This window comes from Phocoena sinus, chromosome 14 (assembly GCF_008692025.1).
Source record: "Phocoena sinus isolate mPhoSin1 chromosome 14, mPhoSin1.pri, whole genome shotgun sequence".
In the NCBI taxonomy this organism is placed as follows: domain Eukaryota; kingdom Metazoa; phylum Chordata; class Mammalia; order Artiodactyla; family Phocoenidae; genus Phocoena; species Phocoena sinus.
The window spans coordinates 11,585,646-11,598,310 of record NC_045776.1 but is presented as its reverse complement, the minus strand read 5'-3'; positions in this window follow the sequence as shown (position 1 = coordinate 11,598,310).

Genomic DNA, 12,665 nt, shown 5'->3' with positions numbered 1-12,665 from the left:
TTCATAGGTAAGGAAATGACAAAGGATTATTTTTTCCTTTTGGTCATCATTTTCTTTTTTCAAAAATATAGAAATATATATTCTATGGATGATTGCTATACTGTGGAATTGTAAGGACTCTATATCCGAACTAACCTTTACTTGTCTTTGGTCTTATCTTCTGTTAGTAATTTTACCCTCAAGAAAAACCTATGTCTGCAATCCAGGATATTTTTATTTCTTCATTTTCACCGTGGTTCTTAAATGCCCATGGTGTCCAAAGGGTTCCCCAAGAATGTGTAGTTAAAAAGCTACTTTTCTGGGCTTCCCTGGTGGCGCAGTGGCTGGGAGTCCGCCTGCCGATGCAGGGGACACGGGTTCGTGCCCTGTCCGGGAAGATCCCACATGCCACGGAGCGGCTGGGCCCGTGACCCATGGCCGCTGAGCCTGCGCGTCCGGAGCCTGTGCTCCGCAACGGGAGAGGCCACAACAGTGAGAGGCCCGCGTACCGCCAAAAAAAAAAGCTACTTTTCTTTTCTTCACAGATATTCTTTTAGCAAGTGTGAAGATAAGGAGCCTTAGGGGTTTTTCTTCTCTCTCTAAAAAAATGCTCAAAGTTCTTCATTTGATTGTATAATTGTGAAGATGATTAACTTCACAGCAACAGCAGAACTTTAATCCCAGCACATGAATAGTACACTTTGATCTTATTTATGACTATAATACTCCACCCATTCATTTAAATATCATAAGAAAATCAGTCGACTCATGGGAACATGAGTTTCCTTCTTGGCCTGATTATAATACGTATGGTATGAATTTAATGAGTTTAAAATATTAAACATATTTTCTTTAAGTAAAGATTTATTCTTTTGTTCTCATGATACAAGTAGATTTTATAGTATTTTCTTATGAAATATTTTTATCCATTAACTTTTTCATTAGGACTTTATCTTAGCATCTTTATAAATTATGAAAATCCTGAGAAAATATGTTTGTCATCAAACATAAATAATATTAAAATCAGTGTTCTCGGGCTTCCCTGGTGGCGCAGTGGTTGAGAGTCCGCCTGGCGATGCAGGGGACGCGGGTTCGTGCCCCGGTCCGGGAGAATCCCACATGCCGCGGAGCGGCTGGGCCCGTGACCCATGGCCGCTGGGCCTGCGCGTCCGGAGCCTGTGCTCCACAACGGGAGAGGCCGCAACAGTGAGAGGCCCGCGTACCACAAAAAAAAAAAAAAAAAAATCAGTGTTCTCTGACAAACTACTTTTTACCCAACAGTTTAAATTCCAATATTCCTATGGGCAAACTAAAAGGATCGTTATGAGGTCAATATATTATTTTTTAAAGAAAAAAGAAAAGGCTACACTGGACAGTATTTCTTGGGGATCTGGGACCAGTAAATGTTCGAAGAGGTCTACTTGAAAAAAATTTTCTTATGAAAATAAAAATTTTGGTATCTTCTGCCAATAATTTTAAAAAAGGATATAGCAAAATATTTTTCCAGAATTCTGTTCTTTTAATAGTTGAAGTAAGAGACAATGTTGATATCTATTGGTTTAACCTGGGAAGAGTAAACAGAATTAAGTACAATCATCAAATGTAACACACAAGAGAAAATAACATTGAGGCAAATGCCCCAAGAATCACTGGTGCAGAGAAAGGAGTAGGCATGTAGGAATCAATTGAAATTTGGAACCTGACTCCTGTTTGTCTATAAGAATTTAGTGTCCTTGCTGAGACTCAATTTCACCACATGAAAATTGGAGATAATCATTAAGGATATCCGTGTGTGTGTGTGTGTGTGTGTGTGTGTGTGTGTGTGTTATATGTGTGTATGCATGTAGCAGTGATCTTTTCCAGTATGCTGTAAGGTGTTTCTCCCAAATCATAACCCATCTGCAAGATTTTTTAATAGACTGTTTTTTAGAGCAGTTTTGAAGTCACAGCAAAATCAAGTGGAAAGTGCAGAGTTCCCGTGTACCCCATGTCCCATACTTGCACAATCTCCCTTACTATCAGCATCTCATCCATTGAAGCATGTGACTGTGTCCAGTATGCATTTAAGAACTTGTGAACTTTTATCTGTGGATCCTGAATTAGTAGGCCCTTTTGTTGAAACAAAGAATAAGATATAATCTTCTACAGCAGTGACACTTCTGGTTTATATTATGTATTGGTGACTTCTGTTTTAAACAGCCTGTTTGGTAATATTTAAATCAAATTAAAAACCAAAATCTTCTCTATTGCATTCGAGAAGATTTTACATACGAGGTATGTTTTCAGGCAATAAAATGTGTTTTGATTTCTTTAGCGTGGTGAAAATACAAAACTCTTGTTTGTGTAGCTGTTTTATTTCTGTTTTACTTCTGACTTATTGAGGCCATATTTGGCTGTCTAGTCACCTGGCTGTGGAATAGCTTATCACCTCTCACCACCAGTAGGGGCTTTCTGCATGCTTCCAGGCATAAATAACACATGCAGGGCAACAAAGATGTTCCACAAAATAAAAATAACAACAGTAAAGAAAGATGGGCATGAAACCAAATGGATATTAAATCAAGTACCTGAAGTCCTTATTTATAAACAGAGTTCAGTATGTATTATTAGATTTGTTTTATAAAAACCATTTAAGCATTATAACACTTGGTTATTTAAATTTTCTTTTTCTTTTTGAGGGAGGATACTTTGAAAAACTCAAACTGGTGTTTTCAAGCAGGAGAAAGAGTGTCTGATAAAATGTTCATCCTTAAGCTAATTGAAAATTAAGTCATAAGTCACTGTGAATTTACTCACAATGGATTTGTGAATTCTGAAATTAATTAAGGGCACTTATGTGTAGCACTGCTCTTGGTACTAAAGTTGAGGTATCTTATGCGTTCATCATTTAACAAGTATGTTTTTAATATTTAATATATATGCCAGACACTGTGCTATGCACATGGTATTCATAGTGGACTTTAAAAACAAATTCTGTTCTAATGGAGCTTACATTCCAGGGGCTGAAGGGAAACAGCAACTAAACATATAAACACATCAACAAGATAATTTCAGAGAGAGAGAGATGAATGCAATGAGGAGAATATAACAGAATGCTGTGACTGAGGGGGACAGGGAATGAGTTGGGGCCTGTTTATGTGGAGTGAATTGCATAGAGTGGCCACCAGGGAAGATCTTGGGATGAGAGAGCTCCAGGCAAACAGAACAACTATAGCAAAAACCCTCAGGTGAGAACAAAGCTGCACTGTTTGAGGAGCAGCAGAGTGGCCTGTATGCCTGGAACAACTGAGCAGAGGACTGTTGTGGTAGGATACACCCTCTGAGAGATTGTCAGGGTCCAGATTAAGGACTATGGACTTTATTCCAAATACAATGAGGAGACAGTGTTGACATTTCACTTAGGCGAGAGGAAACATCTGATTTATATTTTTAAATGGCCATCCTGGCTTCTGCAGATTTAATGGATTGTAAGGGAGAATTCTAAAGAATAGAAGCAGATGCTAAGTAGGAGACAACTGCAGCAATCCTTGGAGGGATAGTGGTACCTTGAACCCTGGGTCATAGCAGTAGAAATGGAGAGAAGTGGGCATAATACATTTTGAAAATAGACTTGACAGAACTTGATGATGATTTGGATTTGAGAAAGAATAAAGAAAAAAGAAAAATCAAGAACAGCTTCCAGGATTTGGAAACTGAGAGAATACTGTTTCCATTTGGTGAGTTGGCAGTGGCCGTTGGAAGAACAGATTTGGGTTTGGCAATCAAAAGTTCTGATGTGGACACAATAAATCACATCTCTGTGGAGATTTCTAGTTGGAAGTTGGAGAAATGAATCTGGATTTCAATGAACAGGATATAATATTACAGTTTAGATCAGGATTAAGAAGACATTTTGTGAATTTATTTTTATAAATCTTTCTTTTTTAAAGTTTAACATTGTTTCCCTAGTTTGGTATCAAAATATTATAGCCTTTGAAATAAAATGACTTAAGGCAAAGTCTTCTACAACAGGTAAGTCATTAGAGCTTATCCATGTGTCATATATTCATTGTTAATGTATTATTAGAGCAAGGCAGACAAGAACACATTTACTGATGAAACACAAGACATTTTCTTAAGGAAAATAAATAGTTGAAAGGAAATAAAATATATGTAAGGGCAAGAAATTCTTTTGATACTATTTGGATGGATCTTTTTTGAGCTGCCAAAGGGATTATTAAATAGCACCTCCAGTTTACAAGGAAGATAAAATGTAGATCCCACTCATTGTCCAAAAAACTTTTACATTTGGGTGTTAGCGATTCATTGCTACTATCTTGGCCAAACCTGTATTAGTAGAGATGTTTTCTCCCAAATACAATTTCTTTCTTAGAATCTTGTCAATTTTTAAGCTTTGAAGAACTCAGTTTATAATGTATGGATTTAGATTAGAAAGCCTGGGAAGGAAATAAAATTATATTTGTCACAGATTCAGTTTCTCTGAAAGAAAGCCCCCCCCCAAAACCAAACAAATAAACAATAAAAAAATCAAACAAACATAGATTTGCAGCTTCTTTGAATATATATTATCTCCAGTTTAGAAAGTGTTAATCCTTAAGGACAGTGACCTAGTTCCATCAAAGGCTACCCAAGTGTTACTATCAAACAAGTCAGGATGGTTTTCATTTTCAGGTCATAAAAAATTACCAATTCTCTGGAAACAGTAAGTCTTATCTTTATGACTTGCTTAATGTGCATTGGGCTTTCTTCCCACCCTGTGGAAATGTGCTCTGCTAGTCTTCTAAAAGAAGCCAGGTACAGAAAAACCAACCAAGGTTTGCCACCCTCAACTTGAGCCTGTAGGGAGGTGTCATAGATTTTCAGGTTATTGGAAATCAATGCTAATTGGAATTCTTTTCAAAGCAGCAAAAATATTACCTGGAGCAGCCTTGCAGACATATCTAGATTTAAGTTTAACAGTCCCGCCACTGAACTAAATATTGTCTGGAGAGAGAGACTTTTGATCATGCTTATATTTCAAAGGAAGATTCCTACTCCTTGAATTTGTATCATATTTCTAAGTGTCTGTGAACCTAGAGAACTAATCATTCCTGGTTGATGGGACGCAGAAAGCAATACAATTTGCTTTGCGGTAACATTCAGTTGATGTTTTCTGAATCAGTGATGCTCAAATAACAAAAGATTCAAAAGATTACATGTGCATATTTGAAAGCAAAGTTGACCTGATTTCTACTATCACAAATAGTAGAAATCCTCAAAGTCTTTCCTGAAAGCGCATATACTCGTGCACACATGCAGGCATGCACAGGCACTTCAGGAACTGAAGCTTGCCTGGTAAATCATTCAGTTCCAAATTCATTAGCCCCCAAAAAGCTGAACTCATTTTGAAGTCCAGGAATGTTAGAAGAAAGCAAAACCAAAAACTGCCTGCCCAACTTTAAAACGGGGTTTTGAAAATTAAGGATACATCAGTCAGTGGCTTATACCTTTAACCTTTCACTTCTGGAATAACTTTCTGGTGCAGGGCATCACTGTGCCTGTTTCTAGCACAATGTATCATTTCTAAACATGTAAATTCCTTGGATTCCAAGAAAGGAGTCCTGGAGGAAATGAATCCTGATTAAATCTAAAGGCATTCTAGAGTTGTGTAATTACTGTTAATTATAAAATTATAGCTGTTTATGTTCCATTCTTTCCGAGTAAGAGAGTAAAAGTGTGTACTGATTCTTAGGCTTGTTCAGGTACTGCTGGAGTGATATATTTATGTTCCAGAATTGCACTAAAAGCCATAAATGGCCAGGGAAATCACCAGAATGACTTCAAATATCACTTAATTGTGAACATGCTTATAGGAGAAACTTATGTGAGCAAATATATTTTTTATTACCATGCCATTTTTACTTTTCCAGGTGAAGGTATGCTACAAAGGATTTTCTTAAAGTCTTATTTTATACACAGTGCTTACTTTTAAAAATTTAAGTCAATATTAGCCTATAAAATTTTAGAATGTTAATATGAAACATTCTCAGTATAGATATTGTGCTTCCTGACGGTGGTTCCTTAAATGTTATGGAGGTGAGGAGCACTGCATTGACCTCACTGCTTATGGTTCGGGGTTTTACAGCCTCTAGCTCTGAGATGACAGTATGGGTTATAGGTTCCTGTCCATTAAGTATATCTATCCAAGAATATAAAAGAAACCTGTTTCTCATTTGTGTAATCATTTCCCGTGTCTGGAACCATGTACCATGTGGCAGACTGAAACCTGGAACTTCTGGCTCCAGCATTTTGGTCTGAGGACAATTAATGTGACTATACCAATAATCTGTTAACTACAAAGTTAAAGAAACTGTGAATTGTGAAAAAGATTGTGAAAATCCTTTTAGTGTCGTTCCTGCTTCATCTGGCAAAGGCATGAACTTTCTGTAGCTCTTTGTACTCTAACTTCATGGGCTGCTAGGTGTCTGAATTAACAAGATGAAAAACCTATGCTCTTAAGATCACTCCATTCCCCTTTCTGGGTTCTTATATTCGTTCACAAATATTTAAGAAGCCAGTTTTGTGTCATATTCTGAAGCTTTCATGGTTATCAAAAGCAGACAATATGACTGATTTCATGGAGCTTACCATCCAGTGGAGAAATCAAATATTAATCAGTTGATCACTGAAATAAATATAAAGTTGAAAAGACACTAGAGAGGACAGTACTATGAAAGCATATAATTGAACAAGCAGAAATCATCCAAGGCCAGGAAAAGCTTCCCTGAGGAAGTGATGGTTTAAACTGTGATGTGAGAGTAGGTAGGAATTAATATATTCAATGAAAATATAATAACAAAAGGAAAACATGTCTTGTGTGATGCTGATTTGTTTTCTTTTAAAAATTATTTGTATTAGAATAGTTTTAGATTCATAGGAAAGTTGTAAAAATAGTGCAGAGTTCTCAGATGCTCCACACCCCATTTCCTCTATTGTTAAGATATTACATCAGTGTAGTTCATTCCTCACAATTAATAAGCCTATATTGATACATGACTATAAACTAAACCCCATACTTTATTTGGATTTTATTAACATTCCCATAATGGCGATTCCTTTCCCAGATCCCTTCCAGGATATCAAATTGAATTTGGTCCCCATGTCTTCTTAGGCTGCTCTGGGCTCTGACAGTTAATCAGACTTTCCTTGTTTTTGATGACTTTGACAGTTTTGAGGAGTACTGCTCAGGTGTTTTGTAGAAGGTCATTCTACTGGGGTTTATCTAAGGTTTGTATCACGTTTAGACGGGGGTTATGGGTTTTGGGGAGGAAGACCACAGAGGTGAAATGCCATCGTATCCTCATCGCATCATATCAAGGGGCCGTGCTATCAACAATCCACGTGAATGTTCACTGATGATATTCACCTTGATCACCTGGCAAAGGTAGTGTTTGCAAAGTGTCTCCACTGTAAATTTACTTTTCCTTTTTCATACTCTGCTCTTAAGAAGCAAGTTACCAACTACAACTTACACTCACAGGATTTGGAGATAAATTCCATTTCCTTGACCAGGGAGTAGCTACTTAAATTTTTTGGAACTCTTCTGTGTGGTAGATTTGTTTTAACAAATTTTAAAATTTGTTAAATTTTAAATGGCTCACAATTTAACCATAAAAATATTGACTGTACCTTTATCTGTGCAATGTGGTTTAAGGGGATTTTAAATAACAGTATATTTGTCTGTACTTTTCTGTATTTCCAAAATTTGTACAATGAATGTGGTTTTATTATAAACAAATGTTATTTGAAATAAAAAAAAACCAAGATGTGAAATAGTCTAGCATATTTAAATTTGGAATCTACACATATACTACAATTAGATTTTTCTTTAAATTTTTGTATTTTGAAATATATTATATGAAGAGTGTGTATAAATTACATTTACAGCTTAAAGAAATGAAATTTATGATAAACATCAGTGTACCCATCATCCAGCTTAAGATATAACAATACCTTAGAAGCTCCACATGCCCCTTTTGTGATTGTAGTTCTCTTTATTTTAAATGGATTGTCATCCTGATATTTGTGTCCCTCGGCCCTTTGTTTTGTTTTATAGTTTTAACAAATATTTATGTATGCTTAGACAGTTTTCATAACAATATAAATGGAAAAGTACTTGTGTCTTTTGCACAATATTATATTTGAAAGATTCAACCATAGTGTTGTATATAATTGTAGTTCATTTTCACTGCTGTATAGTGTTCCAATATATGAATTTATCAGTAGTATATTTATTGTCTCTAATATTGATGGCCATTTGAATGATTTTAGGTTTATGAATATCATGAACAATGCTGCTACAAACATTCCTGTGTAATGTGTCTTGGTGCCTGTGTGTAAGAATTTCTATAAGGTATATATCTAACAGTTAAATGGATAGATTACAAAAAGCTACATTACTAAAATATGCCAGATTATTTTCCAAATTTTTTGCCCAATTTGTATCTCTGCCAACAGTATGAGTTATGATTGTGCCATAGTCTTGCCAATTCTCAATATTCTTAGAGTTTTAAAATATTGCCAATGTTTTGTGTGTGAAATGAAAAGTGGTTTTAATTAAAAGTGGTTTTAATTTTACCTGATTAATATTCAAAAAGAGCATGTATTTTCTGTTTTAATCGGCCATTTCTTTTCCCACATTTGTGAAACACTTATTTTCACGCTGCTTATTTTTAATGCAGATTGCCTTTATTCATATTGATTTGTTAGATTTCTGTGTATATTCTGAAATCTTTTCACTGGTAAGTATTACAAATATCTCCCAATTTTGGGTTTGTCTTTACATATTTGTTATTCTATTTATCAGGACTTTTAATAAACAGAGGTTTTTCTATTTGTCAAATATCCCTTTTATGGTTTATATTCTTTGTTTAATCCTTTAAAAAGAGATTATCCCAACCACATGATCCTAAAAGTGTTCTCTATAGTTTCTTCTAAAAGTTTATTTTTCTTTTACGTTTATCTTTTTGTTTCATGCAGAATTGATTTTTGTTAATGATATGAAATAAGGATTTTTAAAAATAAATTTGTTTATTTATTTATTTATTTTTGCCTGCATTGGGTCTTCGTTGCTGCGTGCAGACTTCCTCTAGTTGTGGCGAGTGGGGGCTACTCTTCCTTGCGGTGCGCGGGCTTCTCATTGCAGTGGCTTCTCTTGTTGCAGAGCACGGGCTCTACGTGCACAGGCTTCAGTAGTTGTGGCTCGTGGTCTCAGTAGTTGTGGCTAATGGGCTCTAGAGCACAGGCTCAGTAGTTGTGGCACACGGGCTTAGTTGCTCCACGGCTTGTGGGATCTTCCCGGACCAGGGCTGGAACCCATGTCCCCTGCATTGGCAGGCGGATTCTTAACCACTGCACCACCAGGGAAGCCCAGAAATAAGGATTTTTTTAAACTTGTTTTCTGTATAGTTAGTGCATTGTCCCAGCATTATTAAGTGGTCCGTAATTTATTCCCTATTCTTCAGTGTAAATTCTTTATATATTATACTTCAAGTTTATTTAGGTCTATTTCTGGGCTTTCCGTGCTCTTCTCTGGTTATTTATCTCTGCCAAGATCAGACAGATTTTCATCAGTTTGGCCTTATAATCAAGAAGAGGTTGTCTTATATAATTAGAAGTGGTTTCATTATTCTCAAACCTTAGCCTCCTGATATCCACAGTATTGTCAACTTTATATGTTCACAAAAACATCCCTCTTAATTGAAGTTGCATTGATTTTTTTTTTTTTGCATTGATTTTTAAATCAATCTGATTAGAAGTAACATTTTTAATACATTGTAACTTCCTATTTATAAAATACATGTACATGGATATATAATATAATAATATAATATAAATAATATAAACAACAATAGTATATAATCATGTACATATTTGTATAGATCTCCTTTAATATATTTAAAGTAATTTTATAGTACTTACTTAAAGGTCTTGATAACTTTTGGGAAACTTATTCCTGATAATTAATGTATATATATGTATAAAATTTATAATTAGTAATAATATTATACAACATATAATTATATTATATAATTTATTAATATATAATAACAACATATGTATAGATAATATATAATACAACGCTGACAATATAAATGTTAATTGTTATATATAACAGTATATATATTTATATAGGCTTCTTTTAATGTATTTTAAAGTAGTTTTATAGTACTTACATCATAGCCTTGATAGCTTTTAGGAGACTTATTCCTGATATTTCATATTATGTACTAATATTGTGACTGGTAGGTATTTTTAATAACACTTTCTAACTGTGGGTGGTATGTAAAGTGTAATTAAAATTTTATATTGATCTTTTATTTAGCAACAGTGCTAAAACTCTTTGTAATCAAATAATCTTATGGATTATTTTTAATGTAAATAAGTTTATCAGCTGGGAAAAGTGGTGGTATTTTCCTTCCTTTCCAAATTTTGTACCTGATCTTTATTTTAGTTGTCTCATTTCAATTGCTATGATGTCTAGTACAGTATTGAATAAACATTATTTTAGCTATCATTGTAATCTTGTTCTTGATTTTACATTGTTATTTTATATTATTAATATTTGTTTATAATTATATATCAAATGTATATCAAAATAATATAATTATACCAAAGTACTGGTGGCTGCAGTTTCTTTCATGTTTGATTTGTATATTAGATCAAGAAATGTCCTTTAGTGTAGCCAGAGTTAATCTGATTCAGATGGTAAGATACGTTCCCATTAACTGTATTTGTTTTGTGAATATTTTAAAATATACTGTTAGTGCTAAAAATAAATAATGTATGTATAAAAACTATATTTCCATATATATTGATTTAGTTCAATATTTAATCTAGATTAAACATACTAAGAATCTATGTTACAAATATTGATTTCAAACTTTTCCTCTATGTAGAAGCTACACATTTAACTAAAGTCTGTGTTACACAATTACTCAGTATGTATTTGGTCCCTTGCAGATTCATGTGTATAGTGGGTAGTAGGACAGAGAAGAAAATTACTTGGGCAATGGATTCTGAAGAACATTAATATAGAGCCTAAGTATCACTCATCTTACCCACATAGGTGTCTAGGAAACTATTTCTCTCTAACTCACACATGTGGCCATCACCAAGTTCCCAAAGAAATCAACAATATCTCACTAATATACATGAGGTTGCAGATTCCTTAGGTCCTTGCTGGGGAAAGGTCACCCATTATTGTTTCCCTTTGAGGGAGAGAATGAAAAGAGATACAATGCAAACTAGGCTCTTTCAACCCTCCTCCTGACCTTTATCCCTGCATCCTACTTGTTTTAAAAATGTCTTTTTGATCACTCAATGGAAATCGAATTTGGAAGAAAATGTTTCCCTATAAGTAACCATTGTTGACAGGAGTTCAAAGTGAAACCAGTGAAAGTGTTTTAAAAGGTGACATCCTATCCTATTGTCAGATTTTGCTTGGATTGTAAAATATTTTGCAAGTTGAATGCAGAACGATCTTGGAATTGACAATAGTATTTATCCTGCTTTCTTTCCGCTTTATGTACAGAAAGTTATCTTGTTGTGTGTGCATGTACATGCATACGTTTGAGTGTGTATGCATGTGTGCTTTCGCCTAGCTTTTCCTTTCCTGGGGAGTGAACAGCCCTGGTAACCGCCGCTGTTACTTTGTCTTTCTAGCTCCTCAATTTCTGTTGCATCACTTTCCAGTCGTGTCCAGAGAGGATTGTGATATTGAAATAATGGTATTATGTAAGAATTCCCTGGCCACATTACCTACTCGTTCTTATGTGAATTAAAATGACATTTTAAATGGCTGAATGTACAGACTGCACAGAATAGCTAAGAGTAGGCAAAGAAACATATTTTTTTTCAAATTCAGCTATTAAGTTGTAAGATAAAGAATTACGTGTATTTAAACAGTTTTTTCAATAAATGACCAGTGTTTATATATGTATGCCCCCTCCATATTCTTTCCCATTCATTCAAGAAAAAAAAGATAGAACAAAACAAAATGAGGTTGTTCTAATATTCCAAAAATATATTCTTTGAGATGTTTGTACCACATCTGTTCTGAGGAAGGACAGTGAACAAAATACTTTGTTGATCCATTCTATTCCAGTAGATTGGGACTAAAAGTAGGACAGAGTTTTGTTGAAATTCAGATTGATTTTGAGGCTAAGTCTGTTTCTTTGTAAGGATAAAAATAAAGTAAATCACCATAATTAAATGATTTTAATGATGAATTTTATGTTCTTTTTTGTGTCTGGACATCCTTCTCTCTCTTTTATGGCTTAAATTCTTTCCCATTCTCATGAACCAACTTCTGCCCCATCACCTCAATCAATCACCTAATAATGACCTTCTTTTCTTTAAAAATCCAGTGGCTTTCTTTCAGTGTTTGTCTACTATCTTAAAGCTCGTGGAGCCTAGGATTCCTAACTTTTGAAAAACTTAGTAGACATTTTTAAAACAGTTTTAGTTTTATAGAAAAATTGAGCAGAAAGTACTGAGAATTCTCATATGCCCCCTCTTCCCTCCCATATATTTCCCCCATTATTATTATCTTACATTAGAGTGAGATATTTTTTAAAGTTGAAAAGTATTTTTATTGCAGATAGTTTCATATACAATGTCAGTGATGTTGGTTTCCATCCCCTCCC